Genomic DNA, 11,724 nt, shown 5'->3' on the forward strand with positions numbered 1-11,724 from the left:
GATGCAGGAGTTATAATCATTTGAAGTTGAGCAAAACTCAACTATTACATACTTAACAAATTTCCAGATTTTTATATTCTTTTCAAAAATGACTATTTCAATTTTCTAAGTTATTTCTAGTTACGAGGTGTTACAGCTCTAAAACCCCTTAACATTATAGGAATGCCTAAATTAACATAGCTTATTATTGTACCCTTTACTTGGGTGGTAAAATGTGGGTAGGCCTTTAGGGGTAAGGAAAAGACCAAATTAACGTTTCTTAAACGGGTGAAAAGCTATAACTAGAGAGAATCCACTCAAACAAGCATAAATGTTACTCCTAACTCACAATTTAGCAAACTCGATTCTGTTGGAAAGAGAACTCAAAGACCTTTGATTTAATAAATCATGGGTAACCTAACCTAAAATAATCCTTTGAATTTGACCAAATATTAAAAGAAAATTTAAACTTGTACAAATCTCAAGTTATCTTTTCAAAGTATGAGATGTTACAAATACTATCTCCACATATAACTTTATTGAGCTATGGCTCACCTGAAAAATATATGTGATAGTGTATGATATACGTGAAATAAATAACAAGTTCAAAAATTTGGACTTGAGCTTCAATCTAATGACTGTCATTTAGGTTGTCACTTTGATGTGTGTCATTTAGGTCTAAGGGTTTCAATTACCTTGCACCAATTGATATAAAATATCTTGAGTACTATTGATATATTTTTGTTGTTGTTGGATAAGGTAACTTTGAAAGTCAAGAGTGGTGAATAATTAAATAATTCGTCGACTCATAGTGAGGAGTAGTCGACTCACCTGCATATTAGCTCAACAATATAAAACAAGGCAATATGTTGAAAGTAAATTAACACAAAATTTTATACTGTTTTGGATCACCATGTGGTTCCTAGTCCAATCCAATTGGGTTTCAAAGGTTTTTTTAAGAGCTTCGAACAAACTTGATTGTACAGAAGGTGTAGACATAGAATCTTGTTTGATATTTAAATCAGAACTTCTATTTTGGGGATACTGGCTCTACTTGTATCACATGCTCTCATAATATTTTCTTCTCTCTTTCTTTTACAATTGTTCACTCTCGTGTACAAAACGCTTATCAAATATGAAAAAAGATTATAGATAAGTTCAAGTGAAGTTGTGTGCATCACACTAAAGGTCGAGTAGGTTTATATAGGATGATCTTGTCAAAAACCCAAGGATGTTTGAATCAAGGATCATTGATCTTATCCTTTATTCCCTTGATTCATTTGAAATTGATTTGCTTAGTCATCTCCATATCAATATGTGCATGACAAATCAATTCTTTAATTGTTAGATGTCTTGAGTCTTAGCTTTATCATCGTCACTTGACTTGATTTCTCCTAATTTTGATCTTGACTTCTGTTTCGATATTTCTTCTTTGATTTCACTTTGATTTGATTATTTTGTCCTTCTTGATTTACTTGAGAAAACTTCTTTGTGTGTCTTCCTTTAATTATTGCAAGCTTTGAATTTTGATCTAATTGATCGAATATTCACTTTCCTTTCTTAACTGGATTTGCTCATGATTTGCTTAATTCCTGCAATCCTCTAGATTTAGAGTTTATGCTATGTATATCATTCCTTTCCTGCATCAAGTGGTTATTCAATAAGTGTATTTGTCATTATTAAAACATACGATTATGACTCCTTTTTTATAATGACAACTAAGTTCAAATAAAGAGATACATAAATGTCATTTAGTAAAGACTTCCCTGAAATGTCAAGGTTCATGTGGCCTTCATGTGGAGCTCCCCCTGATTTGAAGGCCTATTAAATTAATGAACCTAGACAGTCAAAACTTGGGCCTGAACTTGGACCTGGTCTGTTTAAACCAGAACCATTCTCCCCCTTTGACATAGTCAAAAAGACAAACAGAGAAAACACAAATGATAGTCTAGATATAAGAAAACCGGTAAGAAGTCTAGGAGCCTTCAATTTATAGTCTAAGACAAATAGGGACATGACCCTATAGAAATTGTCCAAAAGAGAGAGTAAAAGATAGATCTCACCAAGAGTCTAGCGCTTGGAACCCCAACAATATTTCAGAGAGTTGATGACCCTCACTGAAAGAGTTGTAAAAATGTTCCACATTCCTGGAAAGACTGAAGTAAGAGTTCTGAACGTAGATCGAAAGTTCATCATTTGAAGAGTCGACTTCCCCCTTGAGTAAGTCAACTTGTGTGATAAGCGTGGTGACAGTGGCAATACCTTCCTACTTAATATATATCATTGCAATACGAAGATTACCGATATCAGTGTTGGTATCTTTCTGAAGGCGAAACACTTTTCCAACAGCATCAGGAAGGGTCTCTAGTCCACGTTTCATAGCCACGATACGAATTTTGAGATCTTTGGGTCCTTAAGCAGAAGAGTGATTTAGTATACAGAGATCTTCGTTGGTTTTTTTGCTTTAACCCGTTATTGGGCAGAGTCCTTCTTTACCCAAATGTTGTCTACCTCTACATAACTCATACTTGAGTTTTTTCGGGAGTCGTAGGTTGAGTTAATCATAATAGGTTTGTATTTGGTAAGATCAATGAGTCGGTCCACTAGTATATGAGATATGAGAAACCCATGCGACAAACTAGAAGACGGGTTTAATTCCTCAACACTTCCCTACATATAATTTTTAAACAATTGTGCCCAGTTGATCTTGTATTTTTTGAGCAAACAGTAAAGGACAAACATATCCCTATTGGAAATATCGCTTAGGGAGTCATTCCTAGGCAGTAGAATAGTTGCAACAATATGAGCCAAAATATATTTTTCAAAACAAAGTGACATGGCACCAAAGTCATATAGATAACATTTTGGGTTTAGCCACAGAGTCGTTAGCACCTTCAAGAGTCACCTCAAATTCATTAGGCCAAGTGACATTCACGTACCTATAACACCAAAGAATTTTGTACCAAAAACACCTTCAAAGAAAGGTTCACTAATAACCAAACGATTACCTAGAACAATTGTCAGTGGAGATACAGAGATTAGCGTAAAACAGTCAAATAGCTTTTTCAAACATTTAAGGCCACACAAAGCAAAAATAATGATAGTTTATGAGCTTTAAGAAACGGGCTCACCAGAAGCAAAAATAATGACTGAGCTTTAAGAAAGGGGCTTACTGGACAAATTGAGTCACGCAGTTGGCTGAGATTTACACTCGTCCAGACACAAATGGGATGAAATTTGAACTGTTCATAACTATTTTTGTGATCTATTCCCCAAAATTGATGCATATCTCCAGGAGAGAGAGTTCCAGAGAACTAGGTAGCGCTTTTGTTCAAAGTCTTCGAACTTGAAGTAGTAAGATTACTCTTAGATGACACATAAGGGGATTCTCATGATTCATCAGAGGAAAGGGAAAGAACATCAAAGGGTAAGAGAAGGACTAGGATCGGAGCCTTTGACAGAAGACATGAACGAGTTTTAGTCATGGTAAAAGAAAAAAAAATAAAGGACAAGTAAGAAAAAAAGAAAAAAGAAGAGAGGGTTTTATGGAGAGAAGAGAAAATAGAGGAGGCGAATAGAAAAGGACAGAAAAAGGTTGAAGGGACGTTTAAAGGGATAGGAACCGATAGAGCATGCTAAACAAGAAAAATAGATTAGTACCAAAAATAATGAAAAGCTAGTAAAATTAAATAAGTAAGCTAAAATTAGTTTATGAAGGAAAGAGAGTAATACCATACTTTTCTCGTAGCGCGCAAAATCTTTCTTCAAGTAGGGATTTGGTAAAAATATCTGGTAACTAATTTTTTGAGTCAATGAATTCTAACAAAAAGTCACAATTTTTAACATGATCACAAAAAAATGATATTTAATATCAATATGCTTAGTTTAGAAATTATGCACAGTGTATTTAGAGAGACTAATAGCACTTGTGTTATCACAATAACTAGAAACAGCTTCAAGTGATAAATCATAATCTACTAATTGATGCAGCATCCATAATAATTAAGCACCACAACCGCCAATAGCAAGATATTCATATTTTGTAGTAGATAGAGCTTCGGAGGTTTGCTTTTTGCTATGCCACGAAATGAGAGATTGTCCCAAAATCGGACATGTTCCACTAGTACTCATTCGATCATTTTTGTAACCTACAAAGTCAGCATCTGAATAGCTAATTAAGTCAAAATGCAAAGAGTGAGAATACCATAGGCCTATGTCAGTGGTACTAATTAAACAACGAATGATTTGTTTTACTTCAGTGAGATCAGATTCTCATGGAGCGGCTTGAATCGTGCACATTTCCAAACACTAAACAAAATAACTAGTCGACTTGCGGTAAGATATAGTAGTGATCCAAACATTCTTTGGTATAATTTTTCATCCACATATTTTCTTAGAGCATCCGTTTCGAGACAAGTTGAAGGACTCATGGAGTCCCAAAAGCTTTTTCTTTCTCCAGTCCAAATTTTTTAATAAGCTTTTTGGTGTACTTGGATTGAATAATGAAGGTCTCATTAGTCGACTGTTTGATTTGTAATGCAAGGAATAATGTGAGTTCTCACATTAAGCTCATTTCAAATTCTCCTTTGATAAGATTTGCAAAATTCTCACACAAAGAGGAGTTAGAGCTACCAAAAATAACATCATCAGTATATATCTGAACTATGTTGATATATAAACCAAATCTTTGAATGAAAAGAATTGTATCAATTTTCCCCCTTTGAAAATTATTGTGAAGTAAAAATGAGCTAAGTCTGTCACGACCGGAATCTAAACCCTAGACGAGATCGGCGTCGTTGACCACCAGATCCCTATATTGGCAGTATAGGTTCGAAGACTAGGAGATATAAGGAGACCCATGCCCGGCATTCCGTATAGCCTCATATCATAAGAGTTACGTGAACCTCCGCCCTTCCCGAAAGAAGGCATCACCGCTCATTGCTAGACTATCGGTGCTCAGTATAAAAGTTCCACTACATTCAACTCATACGTCATGGAAGTTGGCTTCTAGTATGAGGACATCATAGCTCAATAGATGATTTCTCATCTCATCATTAGTATTAAGTATACATTATTCTCAATACTTTCATTAGATTGTTCATAGAGACTGGTCTCTTCATTAACTTTACACTCTCATAGGTGAGTACGTTTTGGTAACATTTACTTAGGCTTATTTGAGATTGCTCAGCCTCTTATCATGTTGTCACCACATTAATTAACATTAGCACATTTCCTCTTCATTATTACTCGCCCCTTTTTACATGAATGTTTGTTTCATCATATGCCAATGCACTTGGCCATTTGTGTGTTTCACACACTTACTTAACCCTTCTAGGGTTTCATCATTTCACTACATAATATTCATTTCATCGTATGCCAATGCACTTGGCCATTTAGTGTGTTTTACACTCGTACTTAACCCTTCTAGGGCTACATCATTTCATTACATATATCTTAGGTTCACTTATTTTTAAGCGTATGCTAGACTGATGGGTCTATACATACAAACCATGAGGCTTCATTCATAGTTCGTTTAAGTGATTCATATCTTCCTAAGATTTTATAGTACATGACTTATGCATCTTGTATGTATGTCAAGATCTCAATTTCGATCTAAGTAGGCAGGATTATTCTTGAATATTTAATTCATGTATGACTTATGTATCAATAAGAACCCCGTTTTGAATCCCTTGGACAACACTTACATTTTCATTTATTTTATTTTCGTCCACACGGCTTGGGGACCCAAGATCAAGTCCCAACGCCTTCATTTCCTTGTAATTTCTTTTCTTTAAACTTTCTCTTTCTTGGCCGAGGGGTTGTGGGATCGAACCCCCCACAGCCCCTTTTATTTTAATTTCTTTTTCCATTTCTTTTTCGAGTTGACCATGAGGGTGTGGGTTCAAATCTCCACAACCTCACTTTATTTCCCTAAATCAGCCTAGAGGTCGTGGGTTCGATTCCCACATGCCTCAACATTTATTTTTAATTTCCTTAAGTCTGTCTGAGAGGTTGTGGGTTCGAATCCCACTCCTCTCATTTCTTATTTTCATGATTTCATTTTCCATCCAAGACCACCGTTTGAATCCCCCTCACCACAATACTTTTAGCTCACTTATTTTCAGGGTTTTAACATGGTGAGGTCACGGGTTCGACCCTCAGTGACCTCACTTATTTTCCTTCATTTTCAAAACATTTTAAAACAAACTTGACCGAAATTCATCAACTTATGGCTGGAAATTTTGTAATTTTTCAGCATCTTTTTCATCAAGTTACACATTAGTTCTTAGGGAAATTTTATGGTTGATTTATTACATTTTAGGTGCATTTTCATGGATTCGTTTAGCCAAGAGTTTCTCACTCAATTCAGCCACATTACACTTCATATGAACATCACGATTTACATAAACATTTGTACTTAAAATACAAAGAACTAACAGGCCATTACAAGTCCTAATCCGTGACCAATAGTCACGGCAATACACCCAAACGCACGTAAGTCATATATTCGGAAAACATATATTGGTCATTCATACGATTCCATACACACATTCATGAACGTATTCATCATGAAAACACATTACATGCCTAATATCTACCAGCAAACTTACTCAACCTATTAATCAAAGGGAGCTAGTGACAGGGACATGCAACGGGGAACAATCCTAGTTTTCGGATTAGAATATACTAAACCTTAAGGTGTCTCTTAGGAAAGGGACCAAGAGAGAAGAGAACACATACCTTTTATGACGTTCAAACCTTGAAGTTGCTTCCCAAACCTTCTCCAACACTCATGTCCAAAACCAAGTTTCAACACCAAACTTTCGACGGAAAACCCTCCCTTTGCCTAACGTACTTTGCTTAGCGTTTGATTTTTTTTTTCGTTGTGAGTTCTTCAAGTGTGAAGAACTTTGGTAAATTTTCTGTTCTTCTACGTTATTTTGGCATAGAAAACATGGAAGAGAATGATATAGACGTGAGAGAGAGATGAGCATGAGAGATGAGAGTTTTCTTAGGCTTAGGAGTCTAGTTTAGGACTTAGTCAAATAAGGATTTATTAAATGGTAAAAATCTGATTTTCTTTTTATTTTGAATCAGCCAATAAATAATAAATATTAATTAATTACATTAATTTAACAACTTGAATAAAAAAAACAATTTAAATCATCGCTTCCACCTAGGTTCAAACCCGAGTGGAGCAAGACTTCACTCTAAGAGCCAATTTTCGGCCCTCTCTCCTTAAAATTCCCCTCCACCTTATAAATAAAATAATTATTATATATTTAGGGTAATTACGATACTACCCTTAACCTATAAAAAGACCACTTTATCCCTAGACCCTCCAAACCTAAGATTTTCCCTTTTTAAGTCCAGTAAAGACTCATTCGAGTAAATCTTCGTATCCGAGAGCCCTACATGGCTGGACCCAACCTTTTCTAGCACAAATAACTCCCCAAGTTAGTTGGCTTGGCTGTACCAAGGGTTCAGAGGTCTGGTTCTACGCGCATCAATCCGTGTGAACCCGGTCTAATCGTAGGCATTCTGGAGACTTTTAGCATTATTTAGCATAGCCATTTTTAGGGTTGTTACAGAGTCTTCCATACCATGCTTTTGGAGCCTGCTTGAGGCCATAAAGCGTTTTTTGAAAGCTTGTACACAAAATGGGGCAAGAAGAATTTTCGAAACCGGGGGTTTTTTGACAAAAACTTCTTATTTTATAAAATCATTTTAAAATGCAATTTTTACATTCATTTGAAATAGTTTAAAACGTTTGAAGGTTGCATATGCAAGTAAGATACGAATGGATTCTAACCTTACTACAGGAGCAAAGGATTCATATAGTTAATGCCTTCCTGTTGAGAATAACCTTGAGAAAATAGTCATGCCTTGTTTCGAATAACCTTACCATCTTCATCCAGCTTGTTCCGGAATACCCATTTGGTTCCAACAATTGAGCAAGTTTTTGGCCTTTCGATGAGAGTCCATACTTGATTTCTTTCAAATTAATCAAGTTCTTTTTTCATCGCCTGTACCCATGACTCATCTTTCATAGCTTCATTTATTATCTTTGGTTCCCTTTGAGATATAAGATAAACTGAAGCTTGCTTAATGAGTGAGGATCTTGTTTTCATTTTGTCATCAGGATCCCTAAGAATATAGTTTTTAGAATAATTTGCATTGTTTCTCCATACTCTGGGAATATTGGCCTTATCACCTGGTGTAATCGACCTTTCTTCTATAGTAGTTGACTTGTCAGTATTAGGTTCAAGAGTGCCCTTTGAGATATCTTCTGTCAATTGATTCTGGGAATCATTTGAAGTATCTTTAGTTTGTTGGTTGTCAATGACTTCATCATCAACAACTCCACTTTCCTGAATTCTTGGGTTAGTTTCATTAAATACAACATAAACGGATCTTCAACACTTAAAGTTCTTTCATTAAATACTCGAAAGGCTTTGCTAAGAGGTGCATAACCTAGAAAGATACCTTTATCGCTTCTTAGATCAAATTTCTTGAGATTATTCTTACCGTTGTTATGAATGAAATACTTACAGCCAAACGGATGAAAATAATTGATTGTTTGGTTTTTTTTTCTCTCCAAAGTTCATAAGGCATATTCTTTAGAATTGGTCTGATAAGGCACTTATTGAGAATATGACAAGCAACACTGACAACCTCTTCCCAAAAGTGATTAGGAAGATTTTGATCTAACAACATTGTTCTTGTTGTATGTTGTTGTGAGCGATTTTTCCTTTCAAGGACACCGTTTTTCTGAGGAGACCTCGAAGATGAGAAGTTTTGGGTGAAACCATTCTGAGCACAAAAATGTTCAAATACTTTGTTTTCAAATTGTCCATTGTGATCACTATGAATAGTTGTTATGAAGTAACCTGATTATCTTTGCACTCTTCTACAAAATGCTTCAAAATTAGTGAATGCTTCATTTTTATGAGAAAATAATATTACCCATGTAAACGTTGAGAAATCATCAACAATAAGGAATGCATACTGTTGACACCAAATTTTGGTCCGATGGTTTTAAAATAATACATTTTGAGTCAAATACAAAAAAAAAATTGCCTTTCCCACATCTTTTCTCAAACAATCTTCAATTTTGCAACAGTCCCACATCGGTATTTCACCCTTTTTGAGGATTTTTGGGTTTCTATATAAACCCACTTCATTCACTATTTTTAGAAGAGGATTTTGGAAGGGAAGACCAAAGAGTACCCATAAAATTTTGAGAATTCTTGGTTCTATAATTCAAAATTTTAAAGTGTTTTTTGTGGGTTTTCGAGTTGAGGAGGTGGAGTTGTCTCCTTCAAACTCGTAGTTCCGGTTCGCTGCCCAGAACCAGGTAAATTTTTTTCTTAGCCTTGTTTTATTTAATTCCCAGCTCTTTTATGTTTTCTGTTTATTATATGTAGCTTGTTTTGTTTTTTAGTTTAATGTAGTTCTAAAAGTCAATTAATATTTGTGTTTATTGTAGTTTTAATATTAGCATTATTTTACGATTTAATGTTTATTTATTTATTATTATTATTATTTTAAAATTGTTATTCAACTATTTGCTATCTTAACTTTTCAGGGTTTTGTAATTATTCTATTTCAATGTTATTTTTCATTTTTATATATTATGTTATTGTTGTTTCCATTTCTAATTATGTTGTTTTAGTTTGGTTATTGTTTTCCATATTCTCTTGGGATAAGTTTGTTATGTTTTGTTGATGTTCAGGTTATATTAAATATATTTGTTAAACTGGCCAATGAAAAATCTATCCGTCAGGTTTAGAGGCCTTTCCATTTTAAAAGACGGAAATTTTAATTTAAGTTCATATATGTTTATTTGTTAAATGGGATGATGAAGAAATTACCGTCGATTTCCAAGGCCTCCTATGTTAATAAGACGGATTTTTTTTTATTTTTTAGTTATTATTTGAGTTATTCATTTTTATTTATATTTATTTGGTACTAACTCATTTACTAAGTGTGTTTACAGGTACCCAAAACTTGCTTCCTTGAAGCCATTCGAAAAAAAAAAAGCTTGAATTATATTTTTATTTCATTATTATGTAAATATTGACGTTAGGCAAACCTTAGGCCGATAATTATTATTTTATTCTATTGTGTATATTTCATGTTTATTATATTTTTACATTGTTTTATTTTCAATTTGGAAAAATGAACCCAATCGGGAACCACAATTGTGGATTTCAAAAGGGTGCCTAACCCCTTCCCTTCGGAATAACTTGAACCCCTTACCTAGAATCAAATTGATTTCTTAGACATTTCTTTCAGGTTAATTAATTAATTGGTTTCCTAGTTTTCCCAAAAAAAATTAGGTGGTGACTCCCTTTAATCCCTTTTTACCCCTTTTCACTTTTAACCCCTTTTAACCGTTTTAAAAATTCAATTAACCAATTCTTTTTCAATTGAGCCGCCGCGACGTTGCTCTCATTCAAAGGATGTCAGTAGAATGGCGACTCCGCTGGGGACATTAGAGGTTCTAACCATTCTGAGTTCATTTTTTCAAATTGTATATACTATTCTTTATTGTGTTATTCATTATATCTTGTATATTTTGTTAATTATTTGCATGTCGTACTAATTATTTATTCATTATTTATTGTATATTGTCATTGTATTTCATGACATAATTTCTGCCAAATGGCAAATAGAATGCATGAGGATAAAGGCGGTTACGTGGCTTTCCACAACTGTCCTTCAGAAAAATACCTTCGAAATTCTTTGGAAGTGATAAAAAAATAGTTGGTTTGCGGTCATCCAACGTTGTTTATTATACTTCATCCCGTAGTTTGTCCAACTCGGGTAAACAAGTCTCTTTTTAAGTCCACTCTTAGTTAGCTAGTGTAGAGCGAAACCAAAACATCGTATTAAGCATGACACTCAAGACATATTTGCATAACACATGCACTCATTGTTTGTATATTATATGATATATCTGTTATATGTGATGTATGATAGTCCATTATTTCAAAGTTACTTTTGTTAACCTAGTTTTTAGAATATTCATAATTCAAGTCCAGTTTTATTCAAGTTACAAGCCATTGGAACTACGTTTGACCTGATTCCTACTTCAACGGGATACGTAGGCGCCATAAAGGCTCGGTCATCTTCCCTGTAAGCTTTCCAAAATTTGAAAACGGAAACTGGGGCAAAACTTTTGAGGAGGTCTCCAAAAATTTTATAAAGGAGATAGTACAAGATTAAATACCGGAGGTTGTTGAAGCTGAAACAGGGGCAAAAAATTTTAGGAATGCCCTCAAAATTTTCACCAAGATTGTACACAGACTCCAGAATTTATGAGGCTTCATTCCAAAAGTGTTTGTACATTCTACATTAACTTTTTATACATGATATCATATTCACTGTATATTTTGTTTTTTTTATTTTATCTTATATACCACTAAAAATATTGCTTTGAGCTGTGTTGCCCGCATTCCAATATGACTCATTCATTTTTCACTTTTGTTATTTTTATTTAATTGTTAGAAATACTTTTTTTTGTTAAATTTAGGTGGTCCGCCCTTCAATGTGACTCACTGATTCATTCGTCCTTGTAAAATTTTCTTTAAATAGTAAATAAAAAATTTTGTTCAATTCGGGTTGCCCGCCTTTCAATGTGGCTCATTGGTTTTTATTCTCATTATTTTTCCTTTCAAAAAGTAATTTTTTGTTTATGAATTTTATGTCATATTTGGACGAACTACGCAAACCTGATTC

At 34.1% G+C, this 11,724-nt stretch overlaps 1 long non-coding RNA gene across 1 annotated transcript; it reads right to left on the bottom strand.

Annotated features, from left to right (window-relative positions):
* Positions 1 to 848: 848 nt before the first annotated feature.
* Positions 849 to 3,612, bottom strand: LOC114077305. Its single transcript, XR_003578477.1, has 2 exons — positions 2,281 to 3,612; positions 849 to 2,126 (listed from the first exon to the last, which is right to left on the bottom strand). It is a non-coding gene; the product is annotated as an uncharacterized LOC114077305 (long non-coding RNA).
* Between the last annotated feature and the right edge of the window lie 8,112 nt (positions 3,613 to 11,724).

The sequence above is a fragment of the Solanum pennellii genome, chromosome 5 (genome assembly GCF_001406875.1).
Source record: "Solanum pennellii chromosome 5, SPENNV200".
Lineage (NCBI taxonomy): Eukaryota > Viridiplantae > Streptophyta > Magnoliopsida > Solanales > Solanaceae > Solanum > Solanum pennellii.